This window comes from Triticum dicoccoides, chromosome 3A, assembly GCF_002162155.2.
Source record: "Triticum dicoccoides isolate Atlit2015 ecotype Zavitan chromosome 3A, WEW_v2.0, whole genome shotgun sequence".
Taxonomy (NCBI): domain Eukaryota; kingdom Viridiplantae; phylum Streptophyta; class Magnoliopsida; order Poales; family Poaceae; genus Triticum; species Triticum dicoccoides.
This window is the reverse complement of record NC_041384.1, coordinates 245,228,783-245,247,611: the sequence shown is the minus strand read 5'-3', so window position 1 is coordinate 245,247,611 and position 18,829 is coordinate 245,228,783. Positions and strand designations below refer to the sequence as shown.

At 41.3% G+C, this 18,829-nt stretch overlaps 1 pseudogene; it reads right to left on the bottom strand.

The window, feature by feature from the left end:
• Positions 1-3,907: 3,907 nt before the first annotated feature.
• LOC119273771 lies at positions 3,908-5,578 on the bottom strand (annotated as a pseudogene).
• Positions 5,579-18,829: the final 13,251 nt, after the last annotated feature.

The following is an 18,829-nucleotide window of genomic DNA, read 5'->3' as shown; positions in this document are numbered from 1 at the left end:
AAAAACTACTCGCCCGAAGAAATTGGACGAACATGCCCCTGACCCTTCTCATTCGCATGACATGTGTCACCCACGTAGTGAGAAGTGGAGATCGTGTTAGATCGTGGGTGAGTGGATAAGTATATCGTGGGATGCGGAACGGTTTGAGCGGCAAAGCCGAAAATTTAGATAAGATAGGTTTTAAAGTTCCATTCGTAATTTCTTCAGCTGACAAGGACACAGTGAAGATTTTGAACGAGTTTCAAATAGAACGCATATGAAGAATTTGTGAACAGATTGGGTTGAGTATAGCATAGAGTGGAAGGGTCCGATCACATTCACTTAGCAGAAAAACCAACTTGAAGAATTAACAATAAGTGAATGTTGTAGAGGACATAAACTCATATATATATATATATATATATATATATATATATATAGCCAATGAAGAAAAACGACGGAAGCAGTGAAGACAATGCAAAGTTGAAGAATATGAACAATTAAGGAATTTCAACTTTTGGTGGTGGCGTGACCCACCGTATAAGAATGATGATTTCAGACACCGCGTACAATTATCGTAGGGTTCTGAGAATCAAATTCTTTGTTAATTTCATCACACTAAGAGTGTTATTCTTCATTGATTGAAGAAAAACGTTTCTTCATGTGTTGCACATCTAAGTCATCAATTTTGCATAAGTGTTAGGATGAGTGTCCTTTTCAAAGAACATCCGAAGATTCTAGGATATTTAGCTCACACCGCAACTTGCTAAGTCTCTTCTCATCCAAGGGCTTTGTGAAGATATTGGCTAGCTGTTCTTCAGTCTTCACATGCTCAATAGAAATGTCGCCCTTCAACACATGATCACGAAGAAAATGATGACGAATCTGAATGTGCTTTGTCTTCGAGTGCTGAACTGGGTTGTGAGCAATCTTGATGGCACTCTCATTGTCACAGTAGAGAGGCACATTCTTCACGTTGACGCCGTAGTCCTTGAGAGTTTGCTTCATCCATAGCAATTGAGCACAGCAAGAACCAGCGGCAATATACTCAGCTTCAGCAGTAGATAGTGATACGCAGTTCTGTTTCTTCGAGGACCAACAGACCAAAGATCGTTCGAGGAAATGACATGTACCAGATGTTGACTTGCAGTCCACACGATCACCAGCATAGTCATAGTCAGAATATCCAGTGAGATCAAAAGCCGAGCCCTTGGGGTACCATAATCCAAGTGTTGGTGTGTGAGCTAGATATCGAAGAATATGCTTCACAGCCTTATGGTGTGATTCCTTCGGTGTAGCTTGAAATTGGGCACACATGCAAACACTAAGCATTATATCTGGCCTAGATGCACATAAGTACAATAAAGAACCAATCATGGAGCGGTATACCTTATGATCGAAGTCAATACCATTTTCATCAATGCACAGATGGCCATTTGTGGGCACAGGAATTTTGACCCCTTTGCAGTCTTGCATGCCGAATTTCCTCAGTACATCCTTGAGGTATTTCTCCTAAGATATGAATATGCCATTGCGTTGTTGACGAATTTGAAGACCTAAGAAGAATTTCAACTCTCCCATCATAGACATTTGATATTCTTCACTCATCATATAGGCAAATTCATCACTATAACGTTGGTCAGTACAGCCAAAGATAATATCATCAACATATATTTGGCACACAAACAATTCACCATCATAAGATTTAGTGAAAAGAGTAGGGTCGAGTGAACCGGGTTTGAAGCCTTTCGTCATGAGGAATTCCTTCAAGGTATCATACCACGCCCGTGGGGCCTGCTTAAGGCCATAGAGGGCCTTGTTGGGTCTGAAGACTTTGTCAGGATTCTTTGGATCTTCAAAACCTGGGGGTTGAGCAACATATACTTCTTCCTCAAGCTTACCATTGAGGAATGCACTTTTCACATCCATTTGATATAAAGTGATATTATGATGGTTAGCATAAGCAAGTAATATGTGAATAGCTTCAAGTCTAGCAACAGGTGCAAAAGTTTCATTGAAATCAATTCCTTCAACCTGTGTGCAGCCTTGAGCTACAAGCCGTGCCTTATTCCTCACCACAAGGCCATTTTCATCTTGCTTGTTGCGGTAGATCCACTTTGTGCTGATGATATTGTGCTTGCGAGGATCTAGACGTTTGACCAGTTCCCAGACATTGTTGAGCTCGAACTGATGTAATTCTTCTTGCATGGCCTGAATCCACTCAGGCTCCAGAAATGCTTCATCTACCTTAGTGAGCTCTATAATAGAGACAAAAGCATAGTGCCCACAAAAGTTAGATAAATGTGAAGCTTTTGAGAGTGTGAGAGGACCTGGCACTTTGATGTCATTGATGATCTTTTCAACTTGCACTTCTTTTGCAATGCGAGGATGAGCTGGTTGTCGTTGAAGAATTTGATCAGCATTTTCTTCAGCACCATTTTCTTCAGCATTTTCTTTAGGTGCATTAGCTCGATGTTCTTCATGTTCTGGAATGAATTCTTCAGCGGATTCTTCAGAGGGAATGACATCCTCAGTAGCCTTGAACTTGATAGTTTCCTCAGGTGCTGGTTCATATTGGGTTTCTTATCAGTGAGGAGTTCATAGGAAGTCTTCTTGAAGAATTTGTGAAGATATACTATGTTGATGATATGGCACGCAGTGTCAATTGCCTCAGTCCAGAAATGACGAGGCGTTTTGTATTCATCAAGCATAGTGCGAGCCATTTCAGCAAGAGTCATGTTCTTGCGCTCCACGACGCCATTCTGCTGAGGAGTGTAAGGAGCAGATAACTCGTGAGTAATACCAAGTTCATCAAGATAGTCATCGAGACCAGAATTATTGAACTCAGTGCCATTGTCACTTCTGATGTGCTTGATCTTCACACCAAAGTTGGTTGAAGTCCTCGAGGAAAATCGTTTGAAGACTTCCTGCACTTAATGTTTATAATTAACAAGGTGTACCCATGTATAACGAGAGTAATCATCAACAATAACAAAGCCATATTGAGATGCTTCATTTGAAACAGCAGAATAATTATTAGGACCGAAGAGATCCATCTGAAGCAATTCAAATGGGCGAGTAGTGGTCATGATAGTCTTTGTTGGATGCTTGGCCTTTGTCATCTTCCCAGCTTCACAGGCTCCGCACAGGTGATCCTTGAGGAATTTGACATTCTCGATGCCAATGACATGCTTCTTCTTCGCAAGCGTGTGCAAATTCCTCATGCCTGCATGACCAAGTCGTCGATGCCAGAGCCAGCCTTCTGAAGCTTTTGCAAGTAGGCACACGGCTGGTTGTGGTCCTGTAGAGAAATCAACAATATACAGGTTTCCTCTCCTAAAGCCTTCGAAGACTTTGGAATTGTCAGCTTCCATAATCACAACACAACGGTACTTGCCAAAGACAACAACCATATCAAGATCACAAAGCATTGAGACAGACATAAGGTTGTATCCTAAGGACTCAACAAGCATGACTTTGTCCATGTGTCGATCCTTTGTGATCGCAACCTTACCTAGACCCAATACCTGACTTTTGCCTTTGTCAGCAAAGATGATATGCTTCAGATGCAATGGAGATAATGGAGCATCCATCAATAGATTCTTGTCACTAGTCATGTGATTTGTGCATCCACTATCGAGGACCCACTCAGTGGCTTTGGGTTGATCATCCTGCAGATGAATTAGTGCAGCTTACAAACTCATATACTTCATCAGTGAAGAATATGACATCAATTCATCAGATCAATTTCATCAAGCAACAAAACAGATAAAGCAGTGTGAGGACGTGAGAAATGAAAGTTCATTTCTTCATGATTAGCATGTGTCCTATCAGGCATACTCAGGTCTCCAGCAAATTCTTCAGACGATTACGTACATCTGGAGACCTAACCCTGCAGAAGAGATTAGTTCTTTTTCTTCACCACCCACATCTGAAGGGGTGGCAAAGAGTTCATCATTCTGCGAGCTCCATACGAGAAGGATAGCATAGAAGCCAGTCCATTTCGTTTCAAATAATAGGGGTTAGAATAAGCATAAGAGTATGCAGAGAAATTCTTCGAGGACTTACGGACATAATGATTTGAAGAATAATGCACATATCCATAATCCTTAGATCTTCCCTGCGAGACAGACGGGTTAGCACGATGATGTTCATATGAGGACTTTGATCCTTTTGAGGAATATGATCCATATGAAGAATTTGGTCCATATGAAGAATTTGATCTGGGGTTCCTATTCTTCACAGGTGGCGTCATGATGACATTCACCTGAAGATTTTCAAGGCATCTTTTGGGAACCCAGATTTTCTTCATAGGAGGGCCGTTCCTGTAGTTAGTGCCAACATATCTAGCAAATACTTCACCATTCTGATTTTTGAATAGTTTATAGCTGGAGTCAAATGACTCATCATCAGAACAAGGAGATTCACATGCAAATCCAGATAAGTTAGATGGATCAACTGGAGGTCCCTTTGCAGCAACCCATGTAGTTTTGGGGTACTGCTCAGGCTTCCAATATGTACCATCAGCATTAAGTTTCCTCTCAAAGGCAATACCCTCTTTCCTAGGGTTCCTGTTGAGGATCTTCTTTTTAAGCACATCACAAAGAGCCTGATGCCCTTTGAGGCTTTTGTACATGCCTGTCATGTACAATTCCTTCAGCCCTGCATCGTCAGTGATACTAGCAATGTCCTCAGATGAGGAATTAGTGATAGCAGAGGCATGTGAAGAATTTGAAACATTAGCAACATTTGAACATTCAGGTGAAGAATTAGCAGATTCACGTTCAATGCATTTCAAACATGGAGGAACAAATTCTTCCTGAGAAGCGTTGATTTGTTGAGCAAGTAATGAATCGTGCTCCTTCTGAAGATCTTCATAACTCGCTCTTAGCTTTTCAAGATCTTGCTTTCTTTGAAGAAATTCATAAGAAAGCTTCTCATGATCGGATAAGAGAGTGTTATGATGACTTTGAAGGGTGTCATACTTAGTATGAAGTCTCTGAAGACTTTCAGCCAAAGCTTTTGACTGATCCATTTCTTCACCCAACATATCATCGCTCTTATTTAGCATGTAGTAAACTTTTTCCAAAGCTCTTTGTTGTTTAGTGGCAAGGGAAGCAAGTTTGACATAGCTGGGTCCAAATTCATCACCAGATTCATCATCACTGGACTCGGATAGGTAGCATTCAGTTACCTCAGCATCTTTTGCCATAAGGCATGATGCAGAAGATGATGATTCTGGTTCGAATGTCATTGCTTTGAGAGATTCCTTGAAGTCCTCAAACCAAGGATCATGACAGGTTCGGTGACCTTCATAGACATCAGAGAGACGGTCCCAGATGAGCTTCGCATGATCGAGATGCATGATATTCCTGAACTGATTTTGTGACAGACTGGAGCAGATGACATCCTTCGCCGTGAGGTTGAGATGAGTGTACTTGCGAATGTCATCAGCTTCTGCCATCTTGCATAGATCGGTCAGACCAATCTCAGTGACGGTCCACAGCTTGCTGTTCATTGCCATGAGGCGTTTCTTCATCATGGCCTTCCACTTGGGATACTCATGACCGTCGAAGATGGGGCATGTCACTTTCGTCATACCTGCGGTCTACATAACTAAAACTCCAGGTGATTAAACCAAAATCACACAGAACAAGGGAGTACCTTGCTCTGATACCAATTGAAAGTGTGTTATATCAACTAGAGGGGGGTGAATAGGCGATTTTTATGAAATTCTTCACTAAGGAATTTGCCGGTGAGGAAATTCCTTAGCGAAGAACTACTAGCAGTGGAATAAGTACTCAAAAGAAAGCATAAAAGAATACAAGCATAGTCATCATGATGAAATGAAGATAGGCACAGAGTACAGGAAGCGTAAGCACAGGATAACACAGGATGAAGACAATCAGACTGAAGAAATTGAACTGGAGAAATTGAGAAAGTCTTCAGTCAAAGTCTTCAAACACAAATATGAACAAACACACAACACAGTTATGAGGAAATGAACGAGTTGAGGGAATAGAACCAGTAAGCTTGGTGAAGACAATGATTTGGTAGACCAGTTCCAACTGCTGTCTCAGTTGTACGTCTGGTTGGAGCGGCTGAGTATTTAAACTCGAGGACACACAGTCCCGAACACCCAGTCCTGAACATGCAGCTCAGGACACCCATTCCTCACCGTATTCTCCTTGAGCTAAGGTCACACAAACCTCTCCCAATCACTCGTGGTAAGTCTTCGGGCGACTTCCAAACCTTCACAAACTTGGTCACTCAGCGATCCACAATTCCTCTTGGATGCTCTAGACCATGACGCCTAACCGTCTGGAAGAAGCACAATCTTCAAAGGTAACAAGCGTCAGATCCATGCAGGATCAATCTCTTCAGTGATGCTCAATCACTTGGGGTTTGTAGGTGTTTGGGTTTGGGTTTCTAGTTTTTCCTCACTTGATGATTTTCGCTCAAAGTCCTCAGAGGATGGGTTGCTCTCAAATGACAAGTGTCAGTTTCTCTCGGAGCAGCCAACCAGCTAGTGGTTGTAGGGGGCGGCTATTTATAGCCTAGGGAGCAGCCCGACATGATAAGACATAAATGCCCTTCAATGATATGACCGTTAGGTGGATAGATATTTTGGGACAGCTGGCGCATAGCACAGCAACGGTCGGAAGTTTGAGTAGCAAAATCCTCAGGGCTATCATGTTCCTCACTATGTAGGCAATCCCCACTGGCGAATTCCTAACTCCTCAGTCAGAACAAATTCCTCAGAGACCGGAAGAACTTCATCTTTGTCACTGAAGAAATTGACTGAACTGTATGAGATTTCCAATGGCTTCACTCAAAGGGATTGGTAGGTGTAGGATTTTGAGTTGAGCATCACATGGAAATTTTTCCTTAGTATTTCCTCGACCCCCTTTAACAGTACGGTGTTTCCTATGACTCAAGAAAGAGAAAATGAAACTATGAAAACAAAAGTCTTCACGCTTCATGTTCCTCGAACGAATACCAAGTCTTCAAGGTCACACCAATTTCTTCACTTTCAAAGTCTTCAGAAAGTCTTCAGAATACCAAAGTCTTTAGTCGAAAAACTTCATTTTGAGGGGTCGACTTTCTCTGTAAATATCAAATTCCTTATAGACTTATAGACCTGTGTACACTCACAAACGCATTAGTCCCTTAACCTATAAGTCTTCAATACACCAAAATCACTAAGGGGCACTAGATGCACTTACAGAGAAAATGAAAGACATTCCCTATTCCTCAGCCATAGGTTCTATCATGTATGCAATGTTGTGTACCAGACCTAATGTGTGCCTTGCTATAAGTTTAGCAGGGAGGTACCAAAGTAATCCAGGAGTGGATCACTGAACAGCGGTCAAGAACAACCTGAAATACCTGAAAAGGACTAAGGATATGTTTCTTGTTTATGGGGGTGACAAAGAGCTTGTCGTAAATGGTTATGTCGATGCTAGCTTTGACACTGGTCCGGATGACTCTAAGTCACAAACCGGATATGTATTTATATTGAATGGTGGAGCTGTTAGTTGGTGCAGTTCCAAGCAGAGCGTCGTGGCGGGATCTACGTGTGAAGCGGAGTACATAGCTACTTCGGAAGCAGCAAATGAAGGAGTTTGGATGAAGGAGTTCATATCCGATCTAGGTGTAATACATAGTGCATCGAGTCCAATGAAAATCTTTTGTGACAATACTGGAGTAATTGCCTTAGTGAAGGAATCCAGATTTCACAAGAGAACCAAACACATCAAGAGACGCTTCAACTCCATTCGCGATCAAGTCAAGGAGGGAGACATAGAGATTTGCAAAATACATACAGATCTGAATGTTGCACACCCGTTGACTAAGCCTCTTCCACGAGCAAAACATGATCAGCACCAAGACTACATGGGTGTTAGAATCATTACAATGTAATCTCGATTATTGACTCTAGTGCAAGTGGGAGACTGAAGGAAATATGCCCAAGAGGCAATAATGAAGTTGTTATTTATACTTCCTTATATCATGATAAATGTTTATTATTCGTGCTTGTAACATCCCAAATTTTCAATTTGGAATGTTATACATTACATCATCATGGCATATCATAATTTATTGCATTTTGGTTGATCCTAGAAATTCTACGCAACTCAAGGACCCATGGAGAGAGTTGGGGATTTCGTTATGTTCATATTTGAGTTCTTCTCGAATTTTGAAAAGATGATCGTTTGATTTTAATTATTTTCTCTTCGAATATTTCCTTTATAAAAATAAAAGAGAGAGGATAAAATCACTTCCTCAAAATAAAGAAATATTGGAGATTTAATATTAAAATCAAATAAGATTTTTATTCGGAGTTTTACTGCTATTTTATTTGAATTAGGAAAAAAGTGTGTTTTCAAAATTGCATTCTAGGCCCAAATAAATGTTCACCTTGTCAGACTTATTTTTAGAGAACGGGGAAAATTTATTACGGGATTTTTGGAGTCAGTTTAGTATTTATTTTCTTTTATTTTTTGAGCGTCGGAATTATTAAAAAAAGAGGCTCTCATGCTTCGGAAGGACTGAATGATGAGCTGAGCATGCAGTTCATGGTAGCAAATTTCAATAACTACCAGGAGTTGGTGGATAGAGCTCTCATGCTTGAAGGGAAGCAGCAGCAGATTGACAGCCGCAAGAGGAAGTATGGACAAGGGAAGTATAATTCTGGAGATCAGCAGAGACCCTGTTTCACCCCGAACTCGGGAGGACTTGTGCATAACCATGGAGGCCACACTCATAATGGAGGAAGTTCGCACAACCATAGTGGCCCCAGGAACGGAAATGGTAATGGAGGAAGCAACGGACAGAACCGTTCCAACCCAGCAACACCTGCCAAGAAGGATCTAAGCCACGTTACTTTCTACAAGTGCCAGAAGACCGGACATTACGCCAATGAATGTCCTGAAGCTAAGAACGGAAACAGAAATGGAAGCTCTGGGAAGAAGCCCAACCCTTTCACCAGGGGACAGGTGAACCACGTTAACATGGAGGAGATTGAAGCCCAGCCAGATGCAGTAATAGGTAAGTTTTTGGTTATGTCATTTACTGCAGTCGTTCTTTTTTATACTGGTGCATCTCATTCATACATATCAAGGGGATTTGTGGATAAGTATAAACTGCCCACCAAAGTTCTTAGTACACCAATGTTAGTGAGCTCGCCAGGAGCAGAGTACATGGCAAGCCAAGGATGTTTTCAGATGCCATTGGCCATAGGTAGGCACGTTTTCCCCTCAGACCTGATAATTCTGGAGTCACAAGGTTTGGATGTGAGTCTGGGTATGGATTGGCTATCGATGTATGGAGGAAACATCGATTGCGCTAGTAAGTCGATTTTGCTCACCACCCTAGAAGGAAGAAGGATCAAGTATGTATCCCGGCATGTGCCGAATAGGTCTCAAGTAAATTGCTTATCGGGAGTAGTACATGAGGAAGTACTAGTGGTGAAAGAATTCCCGGATGTATTTCCAGAAGAGTTGCCAGGCATGCCACCTGATAGAGACATCGAGTTTTTGATTGAGCTTTTGCCAAGCATAGGACCAATATCTAAGAGACCGTACAGGATGCCCGCTTAGGATTTGGAGGAAATTAAGAAGCAGATTAAGGAGTTACTGGATAAAGGATATATTCGCCTAAGTTCGTCGCCTTGGGGATCACCAGTACTTCTAGCGGAAAAGAAGGATGGATCATTAAGAATGGTCGTTGATTATCGTGGATTGAATGAAGTAACAATCAAGAATAAGTACCCACTGCTGATGAGCAATGATTTGTTTGATCAGCTGCAAGGAGCTAAGGTGTTTTCCAAGATCGATCTGCGATCAGGGTACCACCAGTTGAAGATTCGAGAGCAGGATATACCTAAGACAGCTTTTACCACAAGGTACGGGATATATGAGTATACCGTTATGTCATTTGGCCTAACTAACGCACCTGCCTATTTTATGAACATGATGAACAAAGTGTTTATGGAGTTTTTGGATAAGTTCGTCGTAATGTTCATAGATGACATTCTAGTCTACTCGAAGAATGAAGAGGAGCATAAGGAGCACTTGCGTTTGGTACTTGGGAAGCTCAGAGAACATCAACTATACGCCAAGTTCAGCAAGTGTGAGTTTTGGTTAAAGGAAGTGGGATTCCTTTGACATGTTATATCCGGAGAAGGAATAGCAGTAGACCCCAACAAAGTCGTCACTGTGACAAATTGGGAAGCACCCACGACAGTTGGAGAGATCTAGAGTTTTCTTGGACTCGCAGGATACTACCGGAGGTTCATTGAGAATTTCTCGAAGATTGCAAAGCCAATGACGGAGTTGTTAAAGAAGGACACCAAATTCAATTGGACTGAGGAATGTGAGGCCAGTTTTCAGGAGTTTAAGAGACGCTTTGTTACATCGCCAGTGTTGATCCTGCCAGATCAACGCAAGGATTATGAAGTGTATTGCGATGCTTCTCGTCGAGGACTTGGAGCAGTGCTTATGCAGGAAGGAAGAGTTGTTTCATATGCCTCGCGACAGCTTAAACCCCATGAGCTAAATTATGCTACGAATGATTTGGAGTTAGCAGCCGTAGTGCATGCGTTGAAGACATGGAGACATTTTCTCATCGGAAACCATTGTGAAGTATACACGGATCACAAGAGTTTGAAGTATATCTTCACACAGAAGGAATTGAATCTCAGGCAGAGAAGATGGTTAGAGCTAATAAAGGATTATGATATGAAATTGCATTATCATCCCGGAAAGGCTAACATAGTAACCGATGCATTGAGCCACAAAAGTCATGTAAATTCCCTCATGACCGAAGAGTTACCCAAGGAGTTAGGAGAAGACCTTCATGAGCTATGTTTGGAGATAGTTCCGAGAGGCTATGTAGCAGCATTGGAAATTCAGTCTACCTTGATGGATAAGATTAGAGAAGCTCAGAAGAAGGACAAGGAGATTGCTGAGATAAAGGAAAGGATGAGTAAAGGAAAAGCTAAAGGATTTCATGAGGATGAGCACGATACCTTATGGTTCGAGGACCGTGTATATGTGCCAAATGATCAAGAGATCGGGAAGTTGATTTTGCAAGAGGCCCATGATTCGCCATATTCGATTCACCCAGGTAATACCAAAATGTATCTGGATTTGAAGGACAGTTTCTGGTGGACTGGAATGAAGAAGGATATTGCGGAGTATGTAGCAGTTTGTGATGTATGTCAGAGAGTGAAGGCAGAGCATCAAAAGCCAGCCGGATTGGTACAGCCATTGCCGATAACCGAATGGAAGTGGGATAAACTAGGCATGGATTTTATCACGGGATTACCCAGGACTCGTTGTGGCTATGACTCGATATGGGTTGTAGTCGATCGTTTGATGAAAGTAGCTCATTTCATCCCAGTGAAGACCACTTACACCAGTGCTAAGTTGGCAAAGATATACATGACCAGGATCATATGTCTGCATGGAGTTCCGAGGACCATTATATCAGATAGAGGAACCCAGTTTACTTCAAAGTTTTGGAATCAATTGCATGAAACCTTGGGAACCAGGCTAGAGTTCAGTACAGCTTTTCACCCGCAGACAGATGGACAGACTGAGAGGGTAAATCAGATTCTGGAGGACATGTTGAGAGCTTGTGCGCTAGATTATGGATCTAGTTGGGACGATAATTTGCCTTATGCAGAGTTCTCTTATAACAATAGCTATCAAGCCAGTTTGAAGATGGCCCCTTTCGAAGCCTTGTACGGAAGGAGGTGCAGAACACCGTTGTTGTGGGATGAAGCTGGAGACTGACAGTTGTTTGGACAAGATTTGATTAAGGAATCAGAAGAAAAGGTTAAGCTAATTCGCGATAGACTCAAAGTAGCCCAATCCAGGCAGAAGAGCTATGCGGATTAGAAACGCAAGGAGATAGTTTACAGAGTTGGAGACAGAGTGTATCTTCGTATATCCCCACTTTGAGGAGTTAAGCGCTTTGGAGTTAAGGGAAAGTTAGCGCCACATTTTGTAGGACCATACAACATTTTGGAACATATGGGAGAAGTTGCCTGCAAGTTGGAGTTACCTGAAGGACTGTCAGGAGTTCATAATGTGTTTCATGTTTCACAGCTGAAGAAGTGTCATGTTGAGATGGCCGATATACCATTAAGAGATATCGTGCCCTTGGAGGCGATTCAGTTGGATAGCGATTTGACGTATGAGGAGAAACCGGTCAAGATACTCGAGTATGCCAGCTGTGTTACACGCAACAAAGTAATCAAGTTCTGCAAAGTTCAGTGGAGCCACCATACCGAAGATGAAGCCACCTGGGAACGGGAGGAAGACCTACGGAAGGATCACTCTCACCAATTTTCTAGCCAACTCGAATCTCGAGGGCGAGATTCATCTTAAGGCGGGTAGGTTTGTAACATCCCAAATTTTCAATTGGAATGTTATACATTAGATCATCATGGCATATCATAATTTATTGCATTTTGGTTGATCCTAGAAATTCTACGCAACTGAAGGACCCACGAAGAGAGTTGGGGATTTCGTTATGTTCATATTCGAGTTCTTCTCGAATTTTGAAAAGAGGATCATTTGATGTTAATTATTTTCTCTTTGAATATTTCTTTTATAAACATAAAAGAGAGGATAAAATGACTTCCTCAAAATAAAGAAATGTTGGAGATTTAATATTAAAATCAAATAAGATTTTTATTCCGAGTTTTATTGCTATTTTATTTGAATTAGGAAAAAAGTGCGTTTTTCAAAATTGCATTTTAGGCCCAAATAAATGTTCACCTTGTCCGACTTATTTTTAGAGGATGGGGAAAATTTATTTCGGGATTTTTGGATCCCGTTTAGTATTTTTTTCCTTTATTTTCTGAGCGTCGGAATTATTTTTTAAAAAAAAAAGAGGCGAAGCCGCCACCGGCGCCCTAACCCTAACCCTAGCCCTGATCCGTCGCCGCACCGCCCCGCGCCGCCTGCCACCCGCCGCCATGCCGCACCCCACGCCGCCGCGCCGGACCCTCGCCGGACCTCCGCCGGACCTCGAGGTAGTTGCCTCGGTTTTTTTGAGAAAATCGTTTTTTTTAAACCCTAGATCCGTTTTTTATTAGATCCGGTTCGGTTTATTTTTTCGGTTTAGTTATTTAGCGAACGCCCATTTTTACGTTCGTTTTAGCGAACGGTTTTCACCGTTTAGCCGCAGATAACAAACGTTCGTTCGTTAGCCTGTTCGTCAGTTTTTCTTTTTCTCGGATTTTCCGCGATTATTTTCGATCGCGATTTCTGATCTGATTTTCGTTTTAGTATAACTTGTCGCTCGTTTAACGGAATCAGGCGATTCAAACGCCTAGAGTTTCGTCTCGAAACCCTCTTTCTGTTTAATCAACTTAAACAAGTTTTTGCTACTATAAAATTTGACTTTAGTCCAGATTAGTAAATGAAGCCTGCTTCTTTCACCGTTTGAGTTTTGTTGCTTCATTTGATTTGATTCTGTTTGCAAACCGGAGTTCTTAAGTTGAACTTTCTCGTTAGATCTCTTATTCGAGTTTTACCTGTGCCCTTGCTTGATTGCTTATTGTATGCTTGTTTATTTGTGATAGAACACCCGGAGTGCGAAGCGTGCTACTACGAGTCTCTAGGTTTCGTGGATCATCAGCAAGGCAAGTAACACATTGATCATACCTCTTACTACCCAGTTTTTATTGCATTAGATCAACCCTCAAACATTGCATGGTTAGGATCTGAATTAAACTGTGGGTTGGGAAGTAGTTGATGAGGTAGGAACCTATTACCCTGTTTATTATCAAACCCTGGGAGTTACTTCTACGTTATGCTTATACTGCTAAGCTATGCTCGTAGACGTGGATTGGGTTTGAGAGTTTTCATGACAAATGTGAGTATTGTTAATTAATGGTTCGATTTAAGGTGGCAACTTTAATACACATCTGGGTGGATTGAGGCACCTGGGGAACCCAGTGATTGCCTGTATTTTTTGGAAATCCCGGGGTATCGTGTGATTCTCCTATGGACTGCCACCCAGGCTCAAAGGGATCATAATATTATTCATACTGGAAACTTCCGTGTGCAGTCACATGCTATTATGGGCTCTAGCATAGTTGATTAAGTTGTGTGAACTCTTATAGTGGTAGACTAGCAGATGTAGGGGATGTAGGTGTACCGGTCTACCCATCATAAGGTGCTAACGCTTCTGAAGGACTGTGTCTCGGTCATCCGTTTCTCAAACATTATGTAGTGCGAGAAATCCAACGGAGGAGATCGAGTCTTGTGGGGAAAAGTGCACAAACCTCTGCACAGTGTACAAACTAATCATGGTTAGCTGTGTCCCCGGTTATGGACATCTTGAGTATCTAGTTCTTGGATTATCATGTGGATCTCATCACTCTTAATTATACAATTTTGTATGGGTTAATGGTTACTTTTAATTGGGATTGAGATGGGGTCTACCATTCTCAATGTTTTCAACAAATTATGTAGTTAAATAAAATATATTCCTTTGCAGTAGGGAAAAATTGGCTTTACGCAAAACATATCAACCATACAACCTCCACCAGCCATATATGCATATCGTGATTTCTTTATTCTGTTCATTATTCTCTTGTGTTACCTTGCCAGCATATTCTATGTGCTGACCCGTTTTCGGGCTGCAACGTATCATGTTGCAGACTTTTCAGACAATGAGTAAGGAGCCTTAGGTCGTGGTCTTCCACTCAGTGATGTCGTTGGAAGTGATGGACTCACTTTATCTTCCAAGCCTTCTGTTGTTATCGTATTAGATGGCCTTAAGCCATATTTATTGTAATAAGTTCTCTTTTGAGACATTCGATGTAATAAGTGTGTGATTGCCACTTTGTTATAAATCCTTCAAGTACTGTGTGTGTCAGCATTACCGATCCAGGGATGACACTTATACACAGAGATCAGACTATTTGAGGTCTGGTCGCTTGGCTAGGGTGAGGGGCCCCTGGTCTTGATCTTTTGCCGGTATTTTTCATTATTTCCAAAAATAATATCCGTGAAGTTTCAGGTCATTCCAAGAACTTTTGTTTCTACACATAAATAACACCATGGCAATTCTGCTGAAAATAGCGTCAGTCCGGGTTAGTTCCATTCAAATCATGCAAGTTAGAGTCCAAAACAAGGGCAAATGTGTTTGGAAAAGTAGATACGACGGAGACGTATCAACTCCCCCAAGCTTAAACATTTGCTTGTCCTCAAGCAATTCAGTTGATAAACTGAAAGTGATAAAAAAAACTTTTACAAACTCTGTTTGCTCTTGTTGTTGTAAATATGTAAAGCCAGCATTCAAGTTTTCAGCAAAGATTATAAACTAACCATATTCACTATAACGCTTAGGTCTCATGTTTACTCATGTCAATGGCATACTCAATTAGCGAGCAATAATAATAAATCTCGGATGACAACACTTTCTCAAAACAATCATAATATGATATAACAAGATGGTATCTCACTAGCCCTTTCTGAGACCGCAAAACATAAATGCAGAGCACCTTTAAAGATCAAGGACTGACTAGACATTGTAATTCATGGTAAAAGAGATCCAGTCAAGTCATACTCGATGTAAACTAATCAGTAATGAATGCAAATGACAGAGGTGCTCTCCGGTGGGTGCTTTTTAATAAGAGGAGGATGGCTGAGCATAAACGTAAATAGATAGGCCCTTCGCAGAGGGAAGCAGGGATTTGTAGAGGTGCCAGAGCTCGGTTTTGAAATATAGATGAATAATATTTTGAGCGGTATACTTTCATTGTCAACATAACAACCAAGAGATGGCGATATCTTCCATGCTACACACATTATAGGCGGTTCCCAAATAGAATGGTAAAGTTTATACTCCCCCTCCACCAAGAAGCATCAATCCATGGCTTGCTCGAAACAACGAGTGCCTCCAACTAATAAGAGTCCCAGGGGAGTTTAGTTTGCAATTATTTTGATTTGATTTTCATAAAGCATGGGACTGGGCATCCTGGTGGCTAGCCACTTTCTCGTGAGTGAGGAGCGGAGTCCACTCCTGTTGAGAATAACCCGCCTAACATGGAAGATACGGACAGCCCTAGTTGATACATGAGCTATTCGAGCATACAAAACAGGATATTTATTTGAAGGTTTAGAGTTTGGCACATACAAATTTACTTGGAATGGCGGGTAGATACCGTATATAGGTAGGTATAGTGGACTCATATGGCATAACTTTGGGGTTTATGGAATTGGATGCACAAGCAGCATTCCCGCTTAGTACAAGTGAAGGCTAGCAATATACTGGGAAGCGACCAACTAGAGAGCGACAACGGCCATGAACATGCAATAAAGTTAATGAACATTGAGTGCAAGCATGAGTAGGATATAATCCACCATGAACATAAATATCGTGAAGGCTATGTTGATTTTGTTTCAACTACATGCGTGAACATGTGCCAAGTCAAGTCACTTAAATCATGCAGAGGAGGATACCACCCTATCATACCACATCACAACCATTTTAATAGCATGTTGGCACGCAAGGTAAACCATTATAAGCCCCTAGCTAATTAAGCATGGCATAAGAAACTATGATCTCTAATTGTCATTGCAAACATGTTTATTCATAATAGGCTGAATCAGGAACGATGAACTAATCATATTTACAAAAACAAGAGAGGTCGAGTTCATACCAGCTTCTCTCATCTCAATCAGTCCATCATATATCGTCATAATTGCCTTTCACTTGCACAACCGGACGATGTGGATAATAATAATAGTGCACGTGCATTAGACTAAGCTGGAATCTGCAAGCATTCAATAAACAGGAGAAGACAAGGCAATATGGGCTCTTTAGCCAGATTAACAATAATGCAGATAAGAGCCACTTCAACAATTTAATCATGATCTTCTCCTATCGACCCCCAAAGAAAAGAAAAGAAATAAAACTATATACACGGGAAAGCTCCCAACAAGCAAAAGAAGAACAAGAAATCTTTTTGGGTTTTCTTTTTTAATTACTACTACAAGCATGGAAAGTAAACTAATTAAAAGCTATAACTAATTTTTTTTGTTTTTCTTAAGGTTTATCAAACACATAAGAAGAAAGCATAAAAAGAGAAAATAAACTAACATGAATGATACAATGAAAAAGTATGAGCACCGACATCTAGCAATGAGTGTGTGAACATGAATGTAATGTCGGTGGGAACTACGTACTCCCCAAGCTTAGGCTTTTGGCCTAAGTTGGTCTAATGCCACGGATGGCCTGGCGGATATCCAAAGTTGTAGTTGGGGTCGTACTGAGATGCAACAGTCATTGCATCGTGGGCTGCAGCTTGGAGGCGAGCTATCTCAGCCCTCCTCTTATACTCTTCCGCCTCCTCTCTGGTTATAAAATATCTCCCTTTTGCCTGAAAATCAAAGAAAGTAGAAGAAGTGAGAGCGACTGATAGGTGCGTCGCCTGTCAAAGATTAGTCGGTACTGGAGGAACTGATCGTTCCTCTCAACAAACTAATGACGAACCATAGCCTCATAATTCAAATAAGCAGGAGGCAACTCAATATCATCCTCACGTATGGTTATACCAAGAAAATTAGCTATGCGGGTTGCATAAATTCCACCAAAGAAATCTCCATTAAATCTATTAAGATGCAACCTACGTGCAATAATAGCTCCCAAATTATAAGATTTATCTCCTAACATAGCACTCCTAAGAATACTGAGGTCAGGGACACACATGTGACATGCTTCATCTTTACTGTTAATGCATCTACCTATGAAGAGAGCAAAATAATGTATAGCAGGAGAGTGAATGCTCCCTATGGTAGCTTGTGCTATATCTCTAGATTCCCCCACAGTTATACTAGCAAGAAAATCTCTAAATTCAGATTTGCGAGGTTCACTAGCACTACCCCATTGTGGAGGTTTGCAAGCAGTGGTAAAGTCCTCTAAGTCCATAGTATAAGAATTTTCATAAAGATCAAACATGACAGTTTGAGAATTACGTGAAGATGAAAATTTAAACCTCCTCACAAAGGAACTAGTGATATAGTGGTACCGATGGCATTTTTCTGCCTCGAAGCTCACAAGATCAGCAATATGCAAATATGCGTTAAATTCTTCCTTAAGACATGCTCGATCCATGAAGTCCTTTGAAGGCCATTCACAAGGCCGCACTGGAGCATCCCTTGGTGGCTCATCATCAGCATCACGCATTGCAAGCCTGGGTCCTTGTTTCCTTGAAGAACCACCTTGGTACATTTTCCTAAACATATTTCTTCCTCTGAAAAATTTCTGAAATTCTTAGTAACTTCAAAATAAAAGTGAACCAAACTTAACAAAATTATCATGCATTAGAACTACTTGGAACCATATAAATTTGACATGCAAGCTCAAGAAAAGGGTCACCTAAGCAGCAAAAATATGCAATGAATAAAGCACTAGAACAAAAACTAATTGGACCATTCGAGGAGTCACATACCAAGGAACAATGCCCCAAAGCAGTTTTGTGAGAGGTGCTTTGAGCAAGGGGATCAAAAATCGCGACAAAATGAGCTAGAACTCGTGCTTGAGATGGATAATGGTGTTTGTGGGAGGAAGAAGGAGTGTGTGGGTGCAGGAATAAGTGGAGGAGGGCCACCATGGGCCCATGCGGCAGGGGGGGCGCCCTGCGCCCCCCACCCTCGTGGCCAGGTGGATTCCCCCCTGCTGTGTTCTCAATGCCAAATATTCTCAAATATTCCAGAAGAAAACATATTTAAATTTCAGGGCATTTGGAGAACTTTTATTTTTGGGGTATTTCTATGTTGCACGGATAATCAGAAAACACACAGAAATTACTATTTTTGCT